Raw genomic sequence first — 27,509 nt, forward strand, 5'->3', positions numbered from 1 at the left:
CTTTCTCAGAACCTGACCTCATGCATGTTTTCCCAGGATTCTGCTCAACTTACTTCAGCAAAACAAAACAGCATCAGACTATTCTTAACACACCTTGAGACTCTGAGACTGCTAGAACACAGCAAGATAATAATCAGCCATACCAGATAACCTAAAGAGACTACAATCAGTCTTCTGCATTTCCTTTAGAAAAAAAAAAAAAAACTAGGGTAGAGATATAATCCATGGGGCATGCTTTTCAAATGTCTTTGTGGTTGAAAAAGCAAAACTTTTAAAAGAATAGGATGACTGAGAATGATGAGCTTCTGACCAAAGCCATTTGCCTTAAAATATAAAATCAACGGACTGAGCTGTAATTAAATAGAGCAATGTAGCAGATGAACACAATGCGACCATAACAGCCAGTGATCCACTGATTCAGAGAAACTTCAGGTGGAAAGGGACCTTGGAGACTGTTTAGTCCAACCCCTCATTTTACAGATGAAAAGTGGCCCAAGACCATAGCTACAAGCGCAAAATACAGGCAAGAAAAAAAGTCTTCAGACTCCCATTCTAATGAGTCTTCTTATGCCATTGAAGAACTGTGAAAAAGAAGCTGTCTGAAAATGTCCTATGAAGACGTTGAAAGACTATGAATCTGAAGAAAGGCTTTTTCCCATAAGAGAAACTACTTAGTAATTTCATGTGAGCTTCACTAATCCGGAGAGGAATCCCACAGAACTTACATGTAAAGTAAGCATTGACACATGTCCCATCCATGGGAGGTCATACACAACGCAGGCTCAGGGCTGGCTCTGATTTTAAGGCATTGCCATGTGGAACCTGCAAAAGTAACCTGACCGCTTGTCTAGAAGATTTGAGTTCCAACAAAGAAGTTGAAAAAAAAAAAAGTTAAAAAGCAAGTAAAAAAGTCCATATTCATAACTGCCAATAGTTATGCTCAATTTAAAAAGAAAAAGAGAAAGAGCTTTTTCTTCACACCAAAAATTTTTTTTTAAACGAACTCTCCTTCGAAACACTTAGCACTTAGCGAAACCCCTTCTGAGCTTGGCATAAGTTATTTTTTTCCGCTTGCATTTTGAGTCACTGAAAAGACTTATTCTAATTATAGTGATTTTAATGGTGCTTATAAAGATGCTGGCAAAGTATGGCAGAAAAAGTGCTGAAATGCACTTCAGTATTTTCAGAACAGACTGTTCATTTTAAAGCTACAAAGAAACGGATAGGAGAAGAGAAAATAATTTTCTGTTGACATATATAATAAAATTAGTTATTTTCTTAACAACACTAATCATGAGCGCAATATAGAGGAAGATCTGTTAATGACTACATTTAAAAGGAAGAATTTAAAGCCGCACCTATCACAAAACGAATTAACTGAACAGTGAGAAAACAGTATAATTGTGTTTTAGAAACAGAACAAAGCTCCTTTTACTGAAATTGTAAACCCAAGCATGGTTAATGAATTAGTATTCTTCAAGTACTCATCTAAAAGATGATACTAAGTACATCTCTCTTTTCTGAAAACACTCAGAGACAGTGCAGCCTCATATCCTGAAATTGAGTTTATGCTCCTTTTCCTCTCTGTGCATAAGATCTGTCAGTTCCCTTTCTACAAGCAGGATCCAACTACAGACAATAAAATAGCCATCTTTTACTTCTATGTTATTTTAGAATGCTGGCTGTCTCCCTCTTGGTTTTATTTGCTGGAAGAGAGAAAGATAAAGCAAAATGTCTAGGCTCGAACACTGAAAGAGATGGTGGCATGGACCTTTAAGTAATAAATACTGGTTGAAAGAATAAATGTAGAAATTAAGGCAAAGAACATTCAAAAATCTATGTAGTATAAAATATCCACATAACAATAACAAGAATAAGAATACAAGTTTGTTCGGACCTTTAAACAATAAATATTGATTTAACAAATAAATGTAGAAATTAAGACAAAGAACATTCAAGAGTCTATGTAGCATAAAATAATGGCATAACAATAGCAAGGCTAAGAATGCAAGCTTGTTCATTAGAATGTCCTCTCAGTTTACTGGAAGGGAAAAAACTTGCTGCACAATTTGACACCCAGGCCTCATTGTGTGTTTATGTGACATTGACCTCTACTGAAGAGACCAGAAAGCAATTCACCAAAGTTATATCCTTGCAGGGCATTTATAGGGAGGACAGGAAACAAATACTACCTTTTAGAACCAAGGACACTAAGTTGCACATAGTTTAACAAATGGGGTTCTTATTTAGGAACTGAAGAATATTCTACAAAATAAAAACTTCAAAACAAGATGTGTAAATGCTGCTATTCCCCCCCAATCCCTACAATAAGGCGAAGGGAGGTTTTCACCCTCAGGACTCTGCATTATCTTTACATTGTTCTTTATTATTTACTTAGTAAAACCAAGAAACAGGTGGTAGAATGCATTTTTATCTCTCTGACTTTAAAAATATAATCCACATAGAAGCTTCGAACAGACTGTACAACCTATGAGGGAAGGCGGGGAGTGAGGGGGTAAGAGATCAACCAAAGGACTTGTATGCATGCATATGAGCAAAACCAATGGACACAGACAGTAGGGTGGTGAGGACTTGTTCTTGGGGAAGTGGGTGGCGGGGGAGAGGTCAATGGGGGGAAAAAGGAGACTCATGTAATACTTTAAACAATAAAGAATTTATATATATATACATACACACACACACACGCACGCACACACACACACACACACACACACACACACATATTCCAATGACTCTCGGAGAAATAAGCTTAATTGTGATATTCACAAACCCACCAACTCCTGTGGTCACAGCTGGCAATACTGAGGTTAGAAAAGTCTTATGTGGAGGAACATTTATTCCCAACACTGGGAATCAAATACAGCTGAACAGTTCTATGTATATCTGAAAAGGAAAGTAATATTTCTTCCCTTTCTCAAAACAGTACCTTTATGAAAATCCACTAAAGAAATGATTTTACGAACAGGATCCTGATTCACCCAAGAAAAAAAGTCAGGCTGAGACACACAGAGGAACCTGTGGTTCCCTGGCTGGTGGCCTCGGGGTCAGAGGTCAGAGGCAGAGCTAGGGTGGAGCAGCCCAATGAGGACAGTGGCAGAGGTGAGGCAAACAGTCACGGAGTGGTCTGACCAGTCTTCCCCAATGGTGCCCCTCTGAACTGGAGCGTCCTGTCCCTGACCCAGAAGAGGAAGCAGGATTTAAAGGAGAATGTGAGAGAATGAGCAGATGCAGGGTGTTAAATGTTAGAAATGGAAGCACGTTTCCCTAATACACTCTAAACGAGGGGTAAGTGTGATTTCTTTATTGTTTGTTTAAAGATTTTACTGCGGATCCCAGAAAGACAGAAAACAGACGTACCAACCAAAATGTAGTAGCATGTGTCCAGTCACGCATGCCCACCATGCCCCCTCACACCCCCCCGAGGCAGCCCCCAGCAGCTCCACTGCCACCTTCACTTCTCCCTGGAGGTGGGACTTCGGAATCTCCCTGGAATGGCTGTCCCTGGCACTGGGAAGCCTGCACCCCACTTCCCCACTGGTTAGACAGACAGACAGACCGCATGCCTGACTGCAGCCTGAACCCAACTGACCCAGGAAACAGCAAACAGCACCCAGTAACTTCTCTCATCAGGCATTCTACTCACCAGAAGTACAAAACATGTCTCTAATCAACTGCTGTTTATAATGGCACTGCCAAGCAAACAAAGTTTCCTAAATCATCAAAATTTAAAACACAAAAGTAGACCCAGTGGGGTTCCAGTAGTAAACACCTTGCTGTCCCGTATCTTGCCGCCACGACCACCACCTCTGGCACCTCCGCCCCACACCTACTGCCTGGCCTCACCGTGCTCCGCGGCCCTGGGTCCTCGTCTGCCTCTCCCATCCGCCCCTGCTGGCCTCACCCCTGTCATTCAAGGTCTGGGGCTCACAGCTGACTCCTGACGCGGCACTTATTAGGGCCCCACGGCCCTGCGCCCTGGCCCGTCCAATCTACAGCTGGGAGGAAAGCCCAAACATCCACTCTGCATGGAGGACAGCCTCGTGCCTGGAGCCAGTACGGATGGCCACTGGCCACTCCTAGTTGGGGCATTAGCACTGCTGCAACCCTGCCACTCCAAGGGTAGGCCCTGGACCAGCAGCCACAACGTCACCTGGGAGCTTGTTAGAAATGCTGACTCGTGGGCCCCACCCACCCTAAACCCACTGATTTCTAATCTTCCTTTTAGCAAGATCCCCAGGTGACTCACATCCTCACGCAGGTGTGAGAAACACTGTGCTAGACAACACTGTCAATCACCGTTAGCCTGTTCCTCTCCCCAGGCCCAAATACCAGCAGTTGTCAATAGGACAATAGTTAACCACACACTGAGCACTTGAAATATATTGGCTAATGTAACCTCAGTAGCCCTGAGAGCTGACAATAATTTTATCACCCTATTTTTCAGAGGGAATACTGAGGCATGGCTCACGCTCATACAGCTGGGAGAGACAGGGCTAGGAAGTGAGACCAGCGGTCTGACCCCACCTCTCCACCGCTAGCCTCTGCCTCTGTTACTCACAGGAGAGCCCCATCTCACCGGCCCCAATCACTCCGAATAACTCCACATGAGAGCACCAACTTATACCCAACCCTTCTCTTCCTAATAAGCTTCCTCACGCTCTCCCCGCTCCTAGCCTGTTTCCCTCCAGTGTGTAAGGAAACTGGATTCCTTCTCCTTTAAAGACCAATGTGTCTGGCTGTGCTCCTCATTTATTTCTTCAAGACACTGACAGCCAGGCCCTGACTCCTCTCCATCCATCATAGCATAGCCATGTTTAATTCTCTTTTATACTTCTATTCACAGAAGGGGGTGGGGTGGGGAGCGGATGTGCTTCCTGAGCAGTCACTCTGTCATTTCCCTGTCAACGTTTTTTCTAAAGAGCAGCCCTTATTTCTGCCCTCACTTCCTCAGCCCATCCTCACTCACATAAAATATTCCCTGTTCCCCACAGGCCACCAAACCTTCTCTCTCTCTTATTCCCCAGGATTTAATGACTTCACAATTGCATAGTTCAATGCTCCTCTCTGTTGCCACAAAGCTATCTTACAGACACAGCTGAATCCCATTCTTTTACTTCACGCTCTCTCCAAACCTGTGTTCGTATGTTTCTCCTCCTACTTCTCTCTCCTCCTGTTCCTTGTTCTCAATCTTGACCACAAACAGGCTGCTCGTAGCTCACTAGGCACTATCTCCCGCGTGAACACACTCTCCATGCCCTCTCCTCGCTCATTTGACCTGATGACCTTAGAAACTTCATCTCTGTCTTGTTTTCCAATGCTCTTTTGGATATGAATGCCTGATGGATTTCTAGCTCACCATTTCCAACCCATGTGTTAAGGCTCCACCCAGCCTCATTCTGACACTTCTCCTGTGTTGTCTGTCTTAACACCTCCATGCTGGCTCACACTGGCTCACACTGGCTCACACTGGCTCAGGAGAGCACATTGTTAAACTTTCAGAACATTTGTCAGACAGTTGACTTCACATTAGTCACTTAATGTTGGCCAGAGTAGAAATACCAACACAATGGAATGAGAAAATGCTGCACCCCCCTCAACCTCCTCACGGCCAGAATGCCAGTTTTCAATGTTCACCGTATTCCACTGACGGTAAAACTCAGCTCATGGAAACATAACATTTGACAAACACATTTAACATGAATTTAGCAGCCATTCCAGGGAATAACTACTTTACAATGGCAAATATCTCCATTTTATTATAAGAAGCCTCTCAAATTTCACCTTTAAAAGCAACATACTAATTGATTTTTATGTACCAAGTACATACCAATATAAGTACTGGGGAGAACTATATTAATATTACTCAAATTGATAGATATGGCCTGGGATAACATTGCTTGTAAAAATAACACGAAGAAACACAGTGCTATATATTTTTGAAGAAAGTGAGAAGGGTGTCCTCTGAAAAACTGTGTTAAGATGATGCAAACATTGGCTCCATGATGACGGATGTCAATACTGCAAGTCAGGAGCCTAAATAATATTGCTTCATACAAAGTGAGAAAGAACAACTAATGTATTTCTAAATAAAAATGTTTTTATGTATGTTATCTAACAGAGATATATAAAGTTGTACTAATAAATTATTAGAAGGAGGTATTTTATTTCATCTTTGTTCCCAAGTGTTCAGATGTTCAAACTGACAAGGAAACTTTTTTCTAATCTTTAGATTTGGAAAGAGAAGTATCATAGTATTTTCAAGTTTCCTTTATAATTAGGAATGCAAGATAGGTTTTTACAAACAGGATCAAATATTTTATACCTGATCATTTTTCTGCAAAATGGACATATAGATCCTTGGCAATTAAAGCATGAAATTGGGTTCTCAAACGTCCTGTAAGTATTAATATGATAATAGGTTGATAATAAACATAAACGTTATTGAAAAATTATTCATTTTGTTCATGGCTATTTAGAACCTTGATTATTTGATAAACTATCTGGGAGAAGTAAAATGTAAAATATGGAGAACTACTGGGCTAGTTAATATTGTTGTTTTTACCTTTTAATCCCAGAAGTACATAAAAGTATTATTTCTACTAAGCATGTATATACACACACACAAGGTTGTAGAAATTGTCTGCCTATGCCTGGCTTAACAAGGCACATAGTTCCTAGAAGTTGTTTCAATCACAAAGCATTTAAAATTAAATTCTATTTGGGGTTAAAAAACAAAAATTCTCCCACCTGTCATCTTGGCAAAGGGCACAGTCATATAAAGTCCTTAACACAATGCCTGGAACATAATAAACACTAAGACATAACAGGTGCTGTTATCATAATACATTTCATCTTTCTCACAACCAAAATCTATCAACTGTTACATTCAGCAAGTTTTACCTCCTCCACTTCCATTGTGCTTGGTCACGTCCCCTTCAATGTTGATCTCTTGTCTCCCCCATTCAAACAAACTGCTAAACAATCTTCGGACCTCTAATCTCTTGCCTACGTTACCCTTCATACTGCCTCTAGTCGCCCATTAGCATTTTCTCAAACACACACACACACACACACACACAAACACACACACACAAAACAAAACAAAAAAACAACAACAAACAACACCAGGAATTCACTACTGCCTACAGAATGAGTCCAGACTCCTTAATATTCAAGTCTCTCCACACCCTCACTCCAAATTACCTTTTCAAGACCTTTTCCCCACCAAATCCCTTCAGGCAACCCACAATCCAGTTGTGTACAAATTACATACTGTCACAGCTCTACCTTTTTACATATGAATTACATACATATGTTGGCCTGATCTGCCCTTCACATTGGCTATTTATTCTTTTCTTCTCATTGAAGAGGCTTCTGCCTTTGCCATTCTTCCAACTGGTATTTTGCCTGCACCTTAACATTCTACTCTGTATTACAGTCAACAAAGGACAGATGGACCTGTAAACTCCTTGGGGGAGAGAGCTAGCCTTAGCCTTTTTAAAGAACCAATCACCTACTTATTCCGTCAGTCAAGAAAGTTTTATTTAACGCCTATCTTGGTGACAAGTTCTGGAGGAAAGGTGAATAAAATAAAAGCCTACACCTTGGCATAGTTCACAATCCAGAGAGATGAACAGACATTTATGTGAATAATTTCAATAAAATGTGAATGCTACAAGAAAGATAGGAATGCTGTGAGACTGCAGAACATCTGTCCCTCTATGGAGGATGGTTGTTGATGTGAATGCTCTTGATATTTTTAAATGTTAACAAAGTATGTCAAGTTAAAACAAATTTCCTCTGCACAGCCTAAAAAATGATGCGTCTGTGAGTTTGTAGCCTCTGCTGTCCACCAAGTCAGAGGGCTTAGAATCAGACAATGGAAAAACCCGGAGGGGAATGGTCATATTTGGAGTCCTGAACACAGAGCTGACGTGTACTGAGGCTCGAGGGCGACAAAGGCCAGAGAGAAAACAGCACTGCTCACTGATCCAGTTACTGCTGACATGTAACTAATCACCCCCAAACTGGTCACTGCAGCCACACATCACAGAGGCCCGGGCAGTCAGACTGGCTTCCTCAGAGACAGGGCTCCAGCACAGGTGCCGCAGCTCCACGCTGACAGCGAACGCAGGAGGACAAGCCCTTTGCAAATTCCCGATGCACCAAATCAGTGCGAGATCATGAGAGGACTGCTGTTGTAAGAAGGCTGTCACTGGGGGCTTAAAGGAAAAATGTGATTGGACACTAGCTAGAAGACAAGAAGAGGAGCCCGCTATGCAGTGACAGGTTGGCAACACTGAGACGTACGGGATAGTGGGAAATGGAAACATACATGATGAACTCAATGACCGAGCTAAAGAGATTTCCAGGCAGAATACTTAAAGTGACACCTGGGTTCTGCTTGCTGCCTGAGATAAAATGTGAGCAGAGAGAGAGCTAAAGAACACACGGTTAAATATAAAACGGTTTCTCAATTCCCAGCCTCTCCAGATGCCGAGCAATTCTCAAATCAAGAACCGGCTTCAGAGCAAGGATCAAATCCAATCCGGGACATGCCTGAATGACACAGTTAAGACTTCAAAACGATTTAAGGCACTGCCTCCTGGACACTTTCAAACTGACCCAAGGCCTCCTAAGGATCTTAAGCATACCTTGCAGAAACTCTACATTAAATAGTAAAGCTTCTAAGAATCTTAAGGGTTGTCCTTCAGCAGTTTCACAAGGAGCTCAAAGCAGACAAAGCATCTTGGGGTTATGGCTCTTGTCTAATGGCATGAACCCAACAAGATTCACAGAAAACCCACAAGTTGTGTGGGTTGTTGTTTTTTGTGTGTGTTTTTTCAGATATTTGTACTATGAAATTATTGCCATGTTAGACTAAAAGAAACAGAGAAAATACAAAATGAAGAGCCTTCAGATCCCCAAACTTTTTGGGGGTAGGAAGCGATATGAGAAGGCTACTCAGCTGCAAATGCTGGCTCTTTCTTAAGAAAAAGCATGACTTACAGAGCAGAACCACGAGCCCAGAAAGTAGAAGTGAGAGCCACAGAGAACAGCAGAACAGGAACTGACAAGGAGGGCCTGGCAGGAATCCAGAGCTGCCATGACCCGTGTGCCCCCCGTTTCCTCACGCTGGGGCAAGGCCTTTAAGGTCCCTGCCCTCCCGTCGTGCTTTGGCTGGGAATCGAGCAGATAACTGAGAAGAGCACTCAAGGAGCTATACCCAAAGAACTGGTTCTCAGGAGCCTCGTTTGCACCCAGACCTGATTTAGATGGCAGCTCCCTGACTCTGAGCCTGAAGCCATAACGGAATGCGACTTCCGGAGAATCCTGGAAGCACAAGAGTACACTTTGCACAGGAGAGAACTGTGAATCATTGTGGCCAGATGGTACTCCAGGACAGAATGTTTTTTCCAAAGATGCCCATAACACTATCTCCTGTCCTGTGTGCTCTTCCAAAATCTTGCCACTCCACTATCAAATGATGCAGTCCCTCCTTAAATCTTGGTGGGTTTGTGACTCACCTCTAACCAACAGAACTAAGCAATGTGACAACCAGGGCCAGGACAGAAGAGCTGATGCAACTTCCACCTTGCTCACTGAATGCTTACAACTGATGCCTTCAGCCATCCCGTAGCAGTCTGATTGCTTCGAGGCCTCCGTGCTGTCAGGCACCCAGACTAGGCTGGCCCCTCAAAGAGAAGGCCTGACCACCTGACTGCAGCTGCATGAGACCAGAAACCTGCCTGCCAGGCTCTCCTGAAACCCTGACCCACAGAAACTTCACAAAATGACTAGTGTCATAAACTGCTGACTTTTGGTTGATTTGTCACACAGCAATAGATGGTCAAGATAAAGATGGTCACAAGGTGATTTATTGAATTTCATTTTCATTTTTGTATACTTGATAATTCTTTGAAAATGAGTAGGTCATATTTGATACCAGGAAAGGTAACAGTCTCTACCATGCTTTGCTTCTTGGTCAGTGTTTTCTGTGGACTTTCTGGGCCTCTGAACACTCGGATTTTAATTTATACTTACAATTTTTTTTTCCATCAGCCCGTTATTACTCATTAAAATACCAAGAAGAAAAAAGTCCATTTCTATTAATCACAGATAAGTGGCTACAGCTAAATCTTAGACCTTTTAGCCCACGATTCATATTAACATTTTTTGACCTCTTGGAATTCAATGCTTATCTAGTTCTGCCAAAATCTGGCATTTCCTTTTTTTCTAAAATGTAAAAGAATAGAATAAAGAAATGAGAATATTAAAATGTTCTGTAGGCAATCAGAAAAAATGTAGAGAAACAAAGACTTTTATAATTCAGTAATAACAATTCAAAACGCTGGACTAGTTCAGTGAAGGACACACTTGTAGCAACTTCCTTATAATATTTTAACATTTTCTAATGTGAAAAGAATCAAATTTGATAAATGTTGCTCTTCAGATAATGATAATGGGATTTTGTAACTTTGAAAACCCAACATGAAAGACAATGTCTTGAAAGAGAATGTTCTGGAAGAAGCGGCACAAAACACAGAGAAGCAATTAGATTCCTATTCCATTTTAATCCCATCAAACCTCCAATATGGCATTTCTCCAAGTTAGGGTGACAATGAACAATGACAACAGCGAGGAGCCAGAAAAGCCGCATACAATTTTGCAACTACTGTCTTTGAGAACTATCGCTCCTGCTGGGAGGGGTGCCAAGCTGATCTGTAACTTTAGCTAATAAAGAAAACAATGGGAACGCTCTGTCCTGGTTAGACAAGTAACACAAATGAGAAAACACACTTCAAGGAAAACCAAAGGGGGGAAAAAAAAATAAATGTTTGGCACTGAAGGAGAGTGGAAGCTCTGGATACAGCAATAAGTTGCAAAGTTAACTTAATTGCGGAAAAAGGAGGGGGTGGGAAAGAGAAAGAAGAGCATACAGCCAACTGAATACGACTCCAGGCAGGCAGCACGACCACCTCTAGAACCAGAAGAATTCCCAGCAACAGAGAAACACACTGCGATGGTCAGTTTTAGGTGTCAGCTTGGCTGTGCTACGGCCCACAGCTACTCAACCAAACAGGAATCTGGTATGATTGAGGTCCGTTATTGACTTTAAACAAGGGAAATTATCTTTGATAATCTCCATGGGCCTGATTCAATAGTGGAAAGGCCTTAACAGTTGAGCTGAGGCTTCTACGAAGAAGAAATTCCACCTGCGGACAAGAGCTCGGGCCATGCCCTGGAGTTCCTGGCCTGCCCCTTCCTCAAGGCCTGCCTTATGGATTTCAGACTTGCCCAGCCTGCCACCACAGTCACATAAGCCAATTCCTTGCAATAAATCTTTCTGTATATCTCCTACTGGTCTGTTTCTCTGGTTGTAGCCTGAGAGACACACGCACTAAATCCAGCGGCCTCACTATCGGTGCTGGAAAACAAATGGCAAAGTAGCAAGCAGAAGAGCAATGCCAATAAAGCAGCCACTGGTCTTTAGTAATGGAATATGTTTATGTCCCCAAATAAAACATAAAGAGAGTTGAACAGAAAGGATAATAAAACAAAAAATAACTAAGGTGATGTGAACTACCATAACTTAATACAAACTGAATTCTTACCTTATAGAAACACCCAACATAAAGTTTAGGGGTTACTGGTTAAACGTCATTCTGTGAACGCTGAGTAATATAATTAACACCAGCCCCTTGGAAAACGCTCTGGCTAGAATGAAATCTGCACCGGGAATAATGACCCATGAAAGATACCCCAACGCACTGAGTTTTGTAGAATGGAAACTGCATCCAGGCTCTTACAGCTCTTACATAGACCGTAATACAGAAAATATTATATAATTTCACTAAGATACCTGATTTTCAAAATATACGCATTTATACAAATATTTTATTTTTTAATCATTTTAGAATAACCTTTAGATGTTAGTACCAAAGAGTTCTTTCATAAAAAGTATTACTACCTGCCCTAAAGACACAGTTTAGCTATTTCTCAGCTTATAGTTCCCTAAATGTCAGCTGAAGAGTCTCTGAAAAAGTAGGTCTCTACATAGGAGATTTCCAACACACTCTCCATTATCAAGCACCAAGTCTTATCACCTTGAGACACATAGCATGCCTCTTCACTATGGAAAAGAAATCATAGAAAGCAGTTGCTATGCCTGTCGGCCAGCAACAGAACCTTCCAGCATCTCATGGTTTATCAGGATGTGAGGCTCAAATAGAGGCACATTTATTCTTTCAGTTATAAAACCAGTTCAGCATTCATATTCTGGAACAGTATGTAGCCAGTAAAAAGTATCAAATAGATCATCAAAATGGAAAAAACTAGTAGAGAACAGAGCATTCATTGCTGTTTAACATAAAAAGGAAGGAGCTACATATACCTATTTCTAGATACAACTGTATATGCACAGAACATTCACTTGGTGATGGCGTCTGGTTTGAGAGGGGGACTTCTTTCTCACTATATTGTGCATCTTACGGAACTACAATAAGTAACACCCCTCTGCCCCTCTCTAGTTCTGAACTAATTTAGAAATAAGACCAATAAGCATGGAAAAGTCAATATGTCATCATTAGTCCTTATAGGGTGATATTTGAGAAAGAGGCTTAAATGTTGAGCCAGCAACCTCTCCTGATGAGCTGAGCCTTGGATTTAAACAAGACTTACCTACCGGATCCCCAGCAAGGATGACCAGCACATTCCTCCCTGACCAGGCAGAGCCACAGTGACTGAGTGCCCTCTATCTGTGAGCAGACCGGCTCCAGGAGAGAGGGAGGGGAAGGGGCTGGGCCACTTGCACCTGATTTCCCCTCCAAACTCACCAATCAGATGAGTCATTGGGCGGAGAGAGGTCAAGAATGTTTTGTTCAAGGAACATTGGCAGTGAGGAAGAAACCGTTCTGCTCCCTCTTCACCCAGTGTATCTCTTTGCAGCATTTGAATTTTTATCATAATTACGTATAATGTTGCCAGTCAAAACCCAAGTATTTAAAAATTAAAGACATACATACCTCTTTAAAAAAATTCAGACAACATGATAGTATATAAAACAGAAAGTAAAAGTAACCACTTCCTACTTCTAAAAAATGTTCAAAGATTATTACTTTTTCTAGAGAGGAAGGAGTGATGGAAAGATGAGTTGCCTAACAAATTTTCAAGAACAAATGCAAAAAACTTCTAAAACCTTGATATGACAGTGGAATCAAAACAAGAATATCACCTCATGTTCACCAGCTTTTATTACAATAAATGTAACAATTTAGGGTTTCCAACATTTCTAATATTTGATTTTTATGCAATGAATTCTGGAATAACCCCATTATAATGAGGTATTGATCCAGTCAATGAAACTATCATCAAATTTTTGAGCACAAAGAAAAAGTAATGGTAAGAGTTCGTGTTTGTTAATGCTCTGCCTTTACATTCATCCTAGCTAGTTAGATGAGTTTGTGTTCTTCTAAATTATGTCTACCAAAGAATGGATTCTGTTGTTTCGTTAATCTGGTATTTGCTACAAATTAAGAAGATTTAAAACTGGGAAAGCATCTGCCCTGGGGATAAGATGTAGCTAAATCTATTCTCAGTCCTTATATTTAGAGTCCCTTGTACTTAGTAAGCACCAAATATATATTTGTTAAATGACTGGAGAACATTTTTCTGCTGCTACTCTTCCCCCAAAAGCTTTGCCAAAAGAAAATCTTGCACCAGGAGGGACCTTCTCTCCATCTTCTCCCCACCATTTCCCCATGGAGAGCAACAGAGGCTGAGACATATCATCATAGAGTTACTAAACGGAGGTGAGGGAAAAGGCAAGTGAAGACCCCATTACTTCCTGAAACTCTTTTAGATCTTCATGTCCATGTTCCCCAAATCCAGAACATAAATGAAGTTTGCTGCCATGAACAAACCTATCTGTGAACAGCACCCCGAACATACTCCTAGTGCATAGACACAGGAATGCTAATTGATCAAACGAACGAATAAGTAATCCTAGGCTAAAACACAAAGGCACAGGATGGCTCTGGGCCAGGATATCTCAACCTGCGACTCAAAGGCATTTTATCATGTCCTCAGAAAACACTGCCTTTTGCCATCATGACCATGTCTCCTGGTGACACAGCACAGATGAGTAGAGGGAGGCTACAGGGCTTAACTCATTCTACCCGCCCAAGCAAAGCAGCAGCTGGTGAAAAGAAAACGCTGGGCCTTCCTCTCAGCATCTGAAGATCCTGAGAGGGAAGGCATAATGATTCCAAATGCCAAACAGCAGCAAAGATGACCATCAAACTAGATGGGCCCGTATGCCTCTGATGTGACATATTAACATCCTGCTGGGCTGGAAATAATTCAAAGAAGCAAACAGGTCCGTGTGGGTTTGCTGAAATCACATTCCCTTTGTAACCGACTCATTTCACTATTGCAGTCTGCAAAGGGCAGACACTTCAGTGGGAGTTTAGTCAGACAAGAAGAAACACCTGCCCAGCACCGACTTACGCTCTGGCTTGGAAGATTCCAGCACAGGTTTGAATTAGTAAGAGCCCATGACGACATCACAAGGTCTACATGTGGAAACATGCCATGTGTAAATTTCTATTCTTTCCCCCTCCATCTCTCTTTACAGATCACTCCCCTAAGTTACCGTCCCACAGTCTCACTCATTCAAAAGCCTTAAAAATATGATGAGGACATAAGGAATTCCCTGCATGGTCATTTCCACTGGAGACTGAAGCCTGAGGAGAATGAGGCAGGAACTGCCCAGACCCCCGGCCCAAATCCGGGCGCTACAGCGTCGTTATCTCAGAAACACCTTCTAGCTGCTGGAGCCACATTCCTTGATTCGCGGGTCAGACAGGCAGAAGGACGATCATCCCACGTGTAGACAGAGTGACATGTATCCACAGTAGTGCCAAAAACCAGGCGAGAAACAGACCTTCAACTCCCTCCTACTGTCGGCTACTACATTTCACTACATTCACTTTTGTTTTAAAGCTTTTTTAAATGGAACTGTTCATAGATTCATATACAGTGAGAACAGAATGAACCTTATTCACCCATTTCAACAATTACCAACACTGTGCTATTGAGATTCCATCTTTACACCCAAACTCTTCTTGCTTCAGTGTGTTTAAAAGTAAATCTTAGACACCATACCATTTTGCCAGTAAATACCTACACACACATCTTTAATAGATAAGGACATTTTAAAACATGATCACCCTGACTGGGTGGCTCAGCTGTTTGGAGTGTTGTGTGTTCGATTCCCGGTCAGGGCACATACCAAGGTTGTGGGTTTGATCCCCGGTTGGGGCATGTGCAGGAGGCAGCCAATCGATGTTTCTCTCTCACATCAATGGATGTTCCTCTCACCTGGGCCAAACATCAGCCTATGAACCTGGCTGCTGCCTCCAGTCTTGTCCCCCGCCAGGGCAGTCCTTCTAAAGGCAAACAGATCATTGCACATTTCTGCTCCAATCCTTATCACAGTTCCCCCAGAGCTTTCAGGAAAAACACACACATGAAAATAAAAAAATAAATAAAAAAACCTCAACTCCGCATCAAGAGACGTGACATTTTTTGCTCTATAGCAGGGGTGGGGAAGCTTTTTTTCTGCCAAGAGCCATTTGGATATTTAGAACATCATTCGAGGGACATCCAAAATTATCAACTTAAAAACTAGCCTGCTATATTTGGTCCAACATTTAATTAACTCACCCCTGATGCCTTGGCAGGGCCAGACCAAAAGACACTGAGGGCCTTATACGGCCCGTGGGCCCGACGTTCCCCACCCCTGCTCTACAGCCTCACCTCTGAATACCTTCTTTCTACTTCAATCATGCAAACAACTGTTCTTCCGATACACTTCCAAGTACTAGCCCATGCTGGTCCCCCCACTTGAGGTAAGCTTCTTCCCTTTGGCGAAGGAAGGCTGCCACACGTCCTGCACAGGATGATGAAGTCCTTGCCCTCCCCCCACCCCCCGCCACACACACACTCTGCCCTCCTCTACTGCGCACATGTCATCCTAGTATTGATCCTGATGTTCGACTGCTGTTTCCTGAACAAGTCCTCCCTAAGGCTGTGGGATCTCCACCCAAGTCACCCAGGCTCAAGTCCGTACTGTTGACTTTCATTCTTGTCTGGAGATACTTACAGAATAAGACCAGTCTTATCTCTGCAGCCCCAGCGCAGTCCTGGAACTTGGACATGAACAGTGGGTGGCACCAAATGAGTAACTGTCTCTGTGAACTGCCGCCCTCCTGCATGACGCATACCCCACTCACTCACCTTTCTCCTCCTCCACCCGAGCTTCTGAATTTACACAAGCCTCCCCTGACCTCAAAAACCGCCTCACATCCAAGCTATGAAAATCTCTGCCCTTTACCATAAAACTTTTTAAAAATTACCTACTTGCACTTCCTCATCATCTCTTTACTCATTAAATCTTACCGTCGAGCTTCTCCCTTTATGATTAAAACTGAGCTAAATCCAATGTCCTTTTCTAAGAGCTCATTCTCCGTACTCTCTCTGCAAAATTCAGAACTGCTGACCACTTCCACCTTCTCAGTTCCTGTGGCAGCACGTTCTCGTTGTCCTCCAACAGCTCTCCATCCTCCACCTGTCCCTTACCTGTTCCCCCAGGACATCTCTATGTTCTCTGTAATGTCCTCCTTAGCAATCTCATCTAATCGCATGGTGTCTACATCATCTCCATGGAGAAAAGGGCCAAATACAGCTCTCTTCAGAGACAGTCTCTCCTGAGCTACCCATTCCCTCAGCCTGCGGAACACCGCAAATGCAAGTCCCAGTGGAACTTCAAACTCAGAGAGATGCCAACATCCATCTCCCCTCCTAAATGCCCCCTAGGACCATCCTATCCACACAGCCTCCAACCCTTCTTCTGTCTCCTTTCTGTGCTCTGTCTTCCATGTCCAATCACTTAGGCCAGCACGTCAGTAGCACTTCCTCTTGCTCCCTCCTGCCTGCACCTGTGGCACAGTTCTAGTCCAGACTCCAGTTGCCTCAAGCTCAGATGTCTTTAACAACTTCTGCCCACCCATGCCTCCTCCTTCCAACCCAACTGCTGCACTTCCTGCCCTACTTACAGGGTGCCCGTCATTGGCTCCCCACAGCCTACAGCACCACCTCCCAAGTCCACAGCTTATGATCTAAGGCTCTTCACATCTGACCAATCCAGCTTTACAATCTCACTCTGACTGCTTTTCTTCATACATGCCTTACTCTAGCCTAGGAATTCTCAAATATACCTGGATCATACAACTTACCTAGATCATTTGTTAAAAATTCAGACTTCCAGATCCTACCCAAGACCTACTTCGGCAAAATCTTCAAAGTATCTTTGGGACAAGCTCAAGGCCAAAAAGGAAGAAGCTCTTGGGAGTAGGTGTGTGGAAGCGAGGGGAAGGAAGGGGTGGGGGGGAGAACTAAAGAACAGCCTAAATTTAGCTGATTTAATTCTCTAAATTAATTTGTCTCCCACAGTACTGATAGCTAACCCTGAAATCAAATCGTGGTGGTGGGGGGATAAAAAGAAAAGGGAAAACATGCTCAAGTCCCCACTATCATCAGAAACCTGTACTGAGTCTTCTAGCCACTCAAGTATGCTTCTCTTCCTTTAATCACCAAATTTCCTCAAAAGTCGTCTATAACCTTTTTATATACATACACGCCTACAAACAGGAAGAATATGCCTTTCTTGTCCTTGTCAAAAGACAATTCCCTAATCTAGCTGACAATGAAATAAAAATCTATTTAGAATCTGGGACTAAAGATCTCAAATCAATAGGTATTATTTTCCCAAGAAAAATAACTGAAGCAGAAACCTTAATAGTCACAGTATATGTCTATTGCACTGAGTTTTAAGCAGTAATGACAGTATCTATTTAATTGTTAAATATATGGTTATAGTGTTCAGGTTTATGTAGTTTTATATTTTCACACCATACACAAAAATATATTTTTAATCTAACTATCACAGCATGTTTTAAATTAGATTGGTTGATATTTTTGGAATATAAAATTGATTCACATTTATTATAGACAATTTAGGACATAAAGAAGAGAACAAAGACAAAATTAGAATCCATCTGCAGCAAAGCATGGCAGTTACCATCAAAGGGCTTTTGCATGAGACAGATCTGACATTCCAACTTGACCACACACTGGACATCATTACTTAGCCTAAGCCTCGGGTTCTTCACCTGTAAAACTGATAATGCCTACCTGTTGAGGTTATTATGAGGGCAAATGAGATAATGTGTGAAACATTTAGTCCAGTGCCCAAAACTTAGAAAGTGTCTAAAAATGCTGGTTTGCATTGAATTTTACTCTGGAAAAAAAACAAAAATTGGGTATGTCTTCAGGTTTAAGGACTCTCAGAAAATGAATCATTGGACTACATCCAAATACATGGGATTTAAAATCCTAACGGCAGACATCTATTTTCTTAGAAATATGTGGCCTCATATAGCTATTTTTGGATATTTGATGTCATCATTATGAACACGGATAATACATGAATAAATGAAGATGGCATTGGGCTACAATTTTTCTCCAAGGTCTCCATACAGGAAGAAGGATGTGGCACTGAGGTTATAATGAGATTTAAATTATTAATGATATAATGTCTGAGTTAAAGAAAAACTTCCTTACGAGACATTTTTCATATTTACTCCCTGAACAATTATACTTCCATAGGTCATAAAAATACAAGTGAGCGTAGAAAAAAAAAAATGCAACAGATATAACTGTACCCAAAACTACAGGGCAGAGAGAAAAAGAAGCTGTTATTTTACTATTCTAGGATCCTTTCTTCTTACCACATGCTACTACATGTCCTTGTCCTACTAAACTTGATTTTCTAACACCAGCCTGGATTAAAGTTGACAGTACCACCAAGTAAACCATTTTCTCCAGCATTACAAAAGTGTCCAGGCAACACACTGCAGTCAGAGAGGGCTTCTTTGAAAATGCCACAGTTCTACTGCATCATTGCTGACAACTGCTCCTTAGCGACTCAAAACCCCTTCCACACCACATTTATCTGAAATACAAGTACCCCTTCTGAAAAGGTACTTCCTTATGTGTCCATTTCACCTTTTCACTAAATCTTAAGGCATTTTCAGGTCTTTTTCACCGAGAAAGCCTCATCATGTAGGTTCCACAGAACAGATACGAGTCCTGCTTGTTCATCCCTTAATCCCAGAGCCTGGTACACTGACTAGCACATTCCAGGTGTTCAACCAAGATCAGTGGAATGAATGAATGCATACAATCATTACATGCTTGAATGTATAGCAGTATGTGCCAGGATGCTGCTTTGGGGCATCTAATTGAATCACTGTCTATAAAGGTATGAAATTCAGTATTTATGTAAAGTGTTTCCTTGCTTGCTTTTCATTTTACAAACATGTCTCCAGTATCTACAAGAGCTGTGCAAATGGGTATTACAGATAGAATCTATCTGAAAAATAGAGTCTTTTAGAAGCTAAACGACTTACTAGATGCCTCACAGAAAGATAACACTAACCCTTTCTCAGAATTCATATAAGATAAATAAAAGGATTGTATAAAACAGTAGTAAGTGATCACTAGATTTGACTCTGCTTTCGTCAAAAACCCCAAACTAGAATAGTGCTAGCATACTGTAAGCACCTAATAAGTACTTGACTTTTTGTTTTATCAAGTGTACATATTTTAATAATAAAAATAAAGTTTGGTTGCAAAGGAAGGAGGAAGTGAGAAAGGATAATTGTAAGTGCCCATTTTCTCATTCAATATCTACACAATCATTTTATAGTAATACTAGAGGCCTGGTGCATGAAAATTCATGCACTGGAGGGGGGGGTCCCTCAGCCTGGCCTGCTCCCTCTCACAGTCCAGGAGCCCTCAAGGGCAGGAGGCGAACTGGCGATCAGGGGAAGGCGACGCCCCCATCACACCTTTGCTGCTGCTGCTGCCATTGCCAGCAGCGCAAGCCTCGGCCAGCCCTGGTTACCTGAGCCTTGGGCCGGCCCTGGGAGGCTGGGCAGATGACATCCAAGGCTTGCCTGCGCCTCGGGCTGGCCCTGGGCAGCTGAGGGGCTGAGGAGACTGGGGGACTCCGGAGGCAGGTGCACGGAGCGGCCGGACCCACCTGGGGGCGGGCCTGGCCGTGCCGCATGCCTGCTGCCCCGGTGGGGCTGAGGGAACTGGGCGCCGCCATCTTGTGGCTGTGGGCTCTGCCATCTTTTGAGGGCGTGGCAGCAATTAGCATATTCCCTCCTTATTGGCTGTGTGTGCCACCATTTTTGAGGGCCAGGCAATCAATTAGCATATTCCCTACTTATTGGCTGTGGGCGCCGCCATCTTTTGCAACGGCATGAGGGTCAATTAGCATATTTCCTCTTTATTAGATAGGATGTTTCACTCACCCTTATAGGAAGACTAGAAATTCATTTCAATCACAAGGTGATTTTGATACTTTACCTATTGTACTCACCACTTCCCAGCCAGCTTATTAGGGTAACTAGAGAGAGGCTGTACTGTGTTCCAGATGCTGAGTGTGATTAGTTAATTACCTTATTCTCCTCAACGAGATATTGTCAAGGGCATGCCCTCAGGTACAGTTCCTGTGACCGTGGGCCCAGTAAGTATCAGGGACACCCTATTCACCGGGGAGTATCTGTCCTGCCTCCCCCATACCTCCACCTGGAATGTTTGTCTCCACCGTTATCTCCTCCTGCTCCCCTTTCTGGGTGCAGCTCACTGGTGCCACTCCACTGCCAACCCCAGGAGCACTTTTCCTCTTTTCCTTCCTTGTCTCCTTCTCGTATTATTTCCTTTTACTCCAAAAGTGACCGCACAGGTGGTGTTTGCCAACAGAATCCCAGGATCTCCCATCCCACATGCTCGTTCTGCAATGTGCCGTTGACACTCATCGTAGAGTCTATGTAAGCCTGTAACCACAGAAGAGGGGATGATGCCATGTGCCTTCCAGAGGCCATAGAGGCCACAGAGTTTCTGCCTGGTCCACTTGGGAAGCTCGCTCAAGGAGCCAATCACTATGCTGTGAGGAAGAGAAACCACATGGCAAGGCCAGTTGATGTCCCAGACAAGAGCCATCTTCAGTTGCCTCCAGCCATGCCAGTGGGCTAGCCTCAAATGAAGCCACAAGTCACTCATGGCTGCAGCTTCATGAGACAGCGCGAGCAAAATGCACTTAGCTGAGCCCAGTCACGCTCCAGAACCATGAGAGAAAATAACAAATGACTACTGCTGAGGGAAACCAGTAAGTTTTGGGATTATTACCAATAGATAATAATCAATATGGCCTAATACATCAGAGTGTGCCTTAACAACTACAGAGTTAAAATACGAATCCAAACAAAGTGGAGCTATTATCATGAAGAGTTCATCTCTTCACTAACTCTGCATTGATTAATGTTTATTACTTGGTGGCTACTTTCATGCTCCAAAGAGGGGTCCTATTACTTTATTCGCCAACTACTTCGAAAGAGAAAGCTATTCTGGAAACCTGAGAATTCCTGAAATCTCATTTTCAGAAAGCTTCCATTTTACTGTAATATGTGTCAAACCCTCAGCTACACCCTTTAAGGCACGAAGCTTTATACCAAGTTAACCATATACACACTTCAGGTTGTTGACAATTTATGTGTTTTCCTTAAAACCAATCTATAGCAAACTAATATAATTCAAATGATCTACAGCCTTGCCAGTTTCACTGGACTGAGAATACCAGGATGCTAATAACCTTTATAATTGCTTCATGTCACCATGAATTACATTGCCCAGATGCAGGGGCCAACGGAAGTGGTATTTTCAAATACCATAACATAAACATACAAAAAAATTGTAACAGGAAACCTAAATTTCACTTCACACCAACACTACAAATTCAAAAGTTATGCTGAATTTGCTTCTGAGAAAACTCGAGAGATGTGGGTCCCATTGCTTTTGACTGCCCTACCCATTGCAAGTAGAAAAGTTTTAAAAGTGAAATAGCCAAAGACAGGCTGTGTGGGAAAAAAAGGGAAAAAGCAAAGTGCCTGGGTAATTCTTAGACGGGCAAATCAGTCTCTGGAAGGTCAATAACAGCCAGGGCCATGAATCAATTTTTCAAACAGTTTACCATGGCTAATTGGAAATTTTGCTGACTTTGTCAAGGTTTATATTGCATCCAAAATTGAGAAACCTGAAAATCTTTACAGCAGAAAAGTGCAAGACCAAACGAAGGCCAACTGAAGTCTAAACAACTGAGGACCCAACGTTGGAAGGGAAGGCAAGAGAATGCTGACCTTGGCAGCTGCCCTCCTGCAGGGAAGGGCGTGCTGATTCAAGTCTGCAGGAGAACTAGGTCTAGCTTAGGCCAACGGAGCCACCTGATCAGGGAAAGATATTTCACAGCCCCTGGGAGCCCTCCCAGCGGTGACTTCCTAGGATCATGAATTTATACTGTTTAAACATCTCTTCTCTAGGTGAATTTTCTCTTTGGCCCCAATATCAGGAATGGACTTCTTAGTCAGAGGTTTGCATCCTAATCGTAATGGTAATGTGGCTACAACCCCATCACGCTGGCTCCGTTTCATCATTTGTTTAAAACAACACACACAGAAAATCCTACATTTATTGAGCATTTATGTAGTATACTGCTGACTACACTATTGCCATGTGCTATCTTCTTTAAATAAATACAGCTTTCTTGAGATATAATTCACCTACCATACAATTCATCTATTTAAGTATACAATAGTTTTTAGGACATTCACATAATTGTGCAACCATCACTATAATCAATTTTAGAAAAAATTTTATCAATCCCCCCCCAAAAAAAGAAACCCCCTGCCCATTAGCAATTGCTCCCCATTTCCCCTAGCCTCAGGCCCTAGGCAAAACAAACCTACTTTCTGTCTCTATGGATTTGTCCATTATGGACATTTTACATAGAATCAAGAAATACAGCAACCCTTTTTCCATTCATGTCTATGAGATTATGCCATGCTACTGTGTATGAAAGAAAGAGAATCTCACTTTGCATTTCCCTCTAACTAACTTTACTCCTGGGCTTTCTTTTATTTTCTTATCCATTATCTTATTTAATCTTCATGACAACCTTATGAGGTAAGAGCCAATCCTTATGCTATTTGGTAAACGAGGAAACTGTGGCCTGGAGAGGGTAAGCAACTGACTCAAGGTCAGAGTCACCTGCACAGGCCCCTCTAATGCACTGCACAACTACAAGGCCTCACTCGGTCCTAAGAAGGCTGAACAGGACAGCCCCTCGAGGCCCTCCCAGCGGTGACTTCCTGCGATCATGAATTTATAGTTTAAACATCTCTTCTCTAGGTGAATCTTCTCTTTGGCCCCAATATCAGGAATGGACTTCTTAGTCAGAGGTCTGTGTCCTAATCGTAACGGTAATGGGGCTACAACCCCATCACGCTGGCTCAGAACCAAATCAGAGGTTTACCTCAAGCAAGTACAAAGGACTTCATATTGTGGTTAGACCATAGAAAATTGCCCATATTCAACCTTTTGGGAACTGTAAAAATAGCAATTTCATGTTTCATGTGTACTTTGTGAATTAACTTTACTCCTGGGCTTTCTTTTATTTTCTTATCCTTATTTTCCCTTTACCTCCTTTTTGTCATCTACCAAATAAATTTTATCCAGCTGGGTTTTTTTTTTCCTTTTAAATATGTTTTTATTGGTTTTAGAAAGAGAGGAAGGGAGAGGGAGAGAGAGAGAAAAACATCAATCAGCTGCCTCCTGGTCGCCCCCAATTGAGGACTGCGCTTGCAACCCAGGTATGTGCCCTGACGGGGAATGGAACCAGCGACTTATGGATGATGCCCAACCAACTGAGCCACACTGGCCAGGGCCCAGCCCATTGTTTGCATCTTTGTAAACTATCTCAAATCTTCTCTGATAAACTAGAGTAGGAGTAAAGAAATAAACACATCAAAATGTTTTTAAGTGGGTTTCAAAATAGCCTACAGCTATAGACCCTTTCATTAGAGTACGTATTTTCCTGAGCAAACTGTTCTCCAAGAAAGAAAAACATTGCTCTTCTCTGTACCTTGGCAGGAGGAAACCGGCTTTTATAACAATCTAAATTAGATACGCTTTCCAGCATCATCTGGGGGAGGAGAGAGGCAGGTAGTCACCACACAGCAGGGTAAAAGGAAGTAAGCAATGATGCATTTGTACACTCGGGAATACATGCAAAGTTTTTCTCCTGGAGTATCTCTGAGATTTTTTCCCCTTTTATTTATGTAATAAAATTTCTCAATACTTTTTGATAACTATTAGAACTTGACTATTAGAATTTGACAGCTGCCTAGGGAAAAAAAATACTTCTGTTAAACTTTCTTCTCTCTTATAAGTATTTACTTAGACCCCACAATGTATAGCCAAGCTCTTTCATGTCGAAGATTTTGCCTTAGCTAAGGAGACACTGCACTAGCGTCAATGGTGGCACTGACTCAGATAGAAAACAGGACTAGTAAACCACAAATGTCAATCCCTTCAGCACTGACTAAAATACACTAAGGTTTGTGTGTATAGAAATAACTACGTTGTCATTAAAAATTATACAGAATCACACCAGTTGACATGGGGAAAGATTGAATTCTTTTATTGCAGAAAAGCAAGGTACCTAACAGGTGTAATAGGGTGAGCTCATGGGTAAAACTGTACACAATTCTCTGAATATGTGTGTATGTGTGTGTGTGTGTGTGTGTGTGTGTGTGTGTGTGTGTGTGTATTCATAAAGAGATAACTGGTAGAACATGTAACAAAATGTCAAGAGTAGTTATTTCTGGAAGGTGATATTTCTAGGAGTTTTGTATCATTTTTTTTCCTCATAAAATGCATGTTGTTGTTTTTTAACCAAAACAATAAATCCATTTTCCTCAGCAGATTAAGAAAGAATCCCACAATGTGAAAAGCATTGTCCTGGGCATGAAGAAGGAATTCAAAATGAGATAAAGAAAGCAAAGAGCTCTCAAACAGCTGATAATCATGCTTGAATTAGCCAAAGAAACAAATAAGTTGTAAGTAGAGTAAGATGGAGTTTCAACATGAGTACAGTGTGCACAGACCACAAAAATTCAGAAGAGAAAAGCAACATAAACTGTGAAGATGTGAGCCCATAAGAAAGAGGAATTTCCTGTGTTTGGGAAGGAACTGTGAAGATGTAGAATAGATAATAAGAAGTAATGCTTTCAGAAATTGTGAAAATGTACATATTTTCCAGGGCCACTAATTAGGGCTCCTAATTAGCTTAGCTGAAGAGTGGCATTCTGACTGAAGAGCAGTGGGAAATGAGGGTTCGAAAACCATGATGTTCTGGAAGACAACTGGCCAATATCTACCAAAATTACATCACATATATCCATTGACCCTGCATTTCTAGATGGTATATTTATCCTAGAGAAAAACTTAAATGCATGCAGAATGACATGTTTACAAAAATAATTATGGAAGCAATGCTTGTGACTACAAAAGTTTGGAAACACCCAGAGCCCAACAGTAGCGAACTGGTTAAATAAATGAAAATATGTCTTACACTAGAATGTTAGGTAGTGATAATAAATAAGAATGAGCCTGGCTGGCATAGCTTAGTGGTTGAGCATCGACCTATGAACCAGGAGGTCACGGTTCAATTCCCAGTCAGGGCACATGCCTGGGTTGCGGGCTTGATCCCCAGCGTGGGGCATGCAGGAGGCAGCCAACCAATGATTCTCTCTCATCACTGATGTTTCTATCTCTCTCTCCCTCTCCCTTTCTCTCTGAAATCAATAATAATAAAAAAAGTATATTAAAAAAAAAAGAATGAGGTAAGTTGTATACAGATGTGTAAATATATTCAGTGTAAAAAGGCAAGGCAAAGAACTGTATAATATGTTGCCTTTTGGGGTTAAAATGAGTAAAACTATTTTGGGCAGACAAATATGAAAACCAATTTCACAAAGGCGAGTTGGGCAGAAGTAGGCAGGCCAGATTTTCAAAGTGCTTCTTCATTATAACCTCTAGTTACTGCCAGAAAATTCGTTAACGTGAGAATGAAAGGGAACTCCATCCACCCTACTCATTCCGATGAACTTCACAGCTCTACCGTGATCTTTTCCAGCCTGGTTTCCACTGGAAACAAAGCCAGGCCTCTGCTCCATTAGGTACAACATTCCTCACGGATTCTGCAAACTGCAAACCAGCTCGGGCCCATGCAGGTGACTTGAAGTCGTTTTGTACAACAACCAAGTCAGCACCTCAGGCCTTGGAACTCCCTCATTTCAGTGGGCATACTTCAGAAAATCCCCACAGTGAGATGTGACTAACTGGCATACAAATAAAGGGTCTTGGAAAGGGAGTCTGAGCTTGTAAATCAATTTCAAGTGCAAGCTCGGACCTACAAACTGCAGCTATAACACTTGAAAAATTAAAGGGGAACTCTATATATACACATATATAAAACCCTAATATGCAATCAGACGGAAAGGTGGAACAACTAAACAACTGGTCGCTATGACATTTGCTGACCACCAGGGGGCACGCAAGGAACATGGCGGGCATTGGCCACGCTGGGATGGTGGAGCAGGTGAGTGGGAATGCTGGATCAAGGCAGGGCACCGGTTGCTGTCATCAGGGCAAGCCTCTGGTGGTTACTGAAAATTCTTTGCTGCCGTGCACTGCGGTCCTGCCCGGCGCTCACCCCTTTTGCCAGCACCAGCTCTGCCACTCGCACCCGCTGCCGGCCCCCAGCGCCCGTGCCAATCATTCGGCACCGTCAGCGGGTGCAAGTGGTGGCTGCCGGCCCCGAATGCCCCTGAGGGCTTCTCCACCTCCCCCTGCTCCTGAGGGGTGATGCTGCTGGGCTGGCCCCAGTCGTTCCGTGCCATCAGCGGGTATGAGCCGGGGGCGCCATCAGCGCTTGGGAGCAGCAGCGGGAGCGGGGCTGCTGGCAGACAGGGGGCTGGGGGCCACGGCAGGAGGGGCCAGGCGGGGGGGGGCGGAGGATGGGCCGAGACCCACCCCTGTGCCCACAGCAGCCTCATGGCCCACAGTTCCTTTCAAGGTGCATGAATTTGTGCACTGTGCCCCTCGTTTTAAATAAGCAAACACCATTTCTTAGAGGGGTTTATATCTGCAGGAAATAGCAAATCATGTCTTTTAAAGGATGCACGAAGCAGTACACATTTAATTGAGTTTTTTTTTTTTAAGCCAGGGTTTGCAGGATTCATAACCAAAAGGGCAAGCAAGACCTTGTGTGAGGGATGACTCCAATTCTGGGAGAAATGAAATTGGCTGTGTCGTATAGATGAGCTATATTTATTCTAGAACCTCACTTTAGCACTGAAATTTAAGATAAGAATGATGTCTTCCTTTAAAGAGCAATGAGGGTTTTGTTCAAGGCAGTCTTGCCTTGCAGTCCCAGTGTATGGATTTTAAGGATCACA

General features: G+C 42.5%; 1 protein-coding gene across 1 annotated transcript in view; it reads right to left on the minus strand.

The window, feature by feature from the left end:
* STK39 (serine/threonine kinase 39) overlaps positions 1-27,509 on the minus strand; it is a 265,976-nt gene that overhangs the window by 107,907 nt on the left and 130,560 nt on the right. The gene's annotated exons all lie outside the window — the stretch shown is intronic.

Source organism: Eptesicus fuscus, chromosome 11, assembly GCF_027574615.1.
Source record: "Eptesicus fuscus isolate TK198812 chromosome 11, DD_ASM_mEF_20220401, whole genome shotgun sequence".
NCBI lineage: Eukaryota > Metazoa > Chordata > Mammalia > Chiroptera > Vespertilionidae > Eptesicus > Eptesicus fuscus.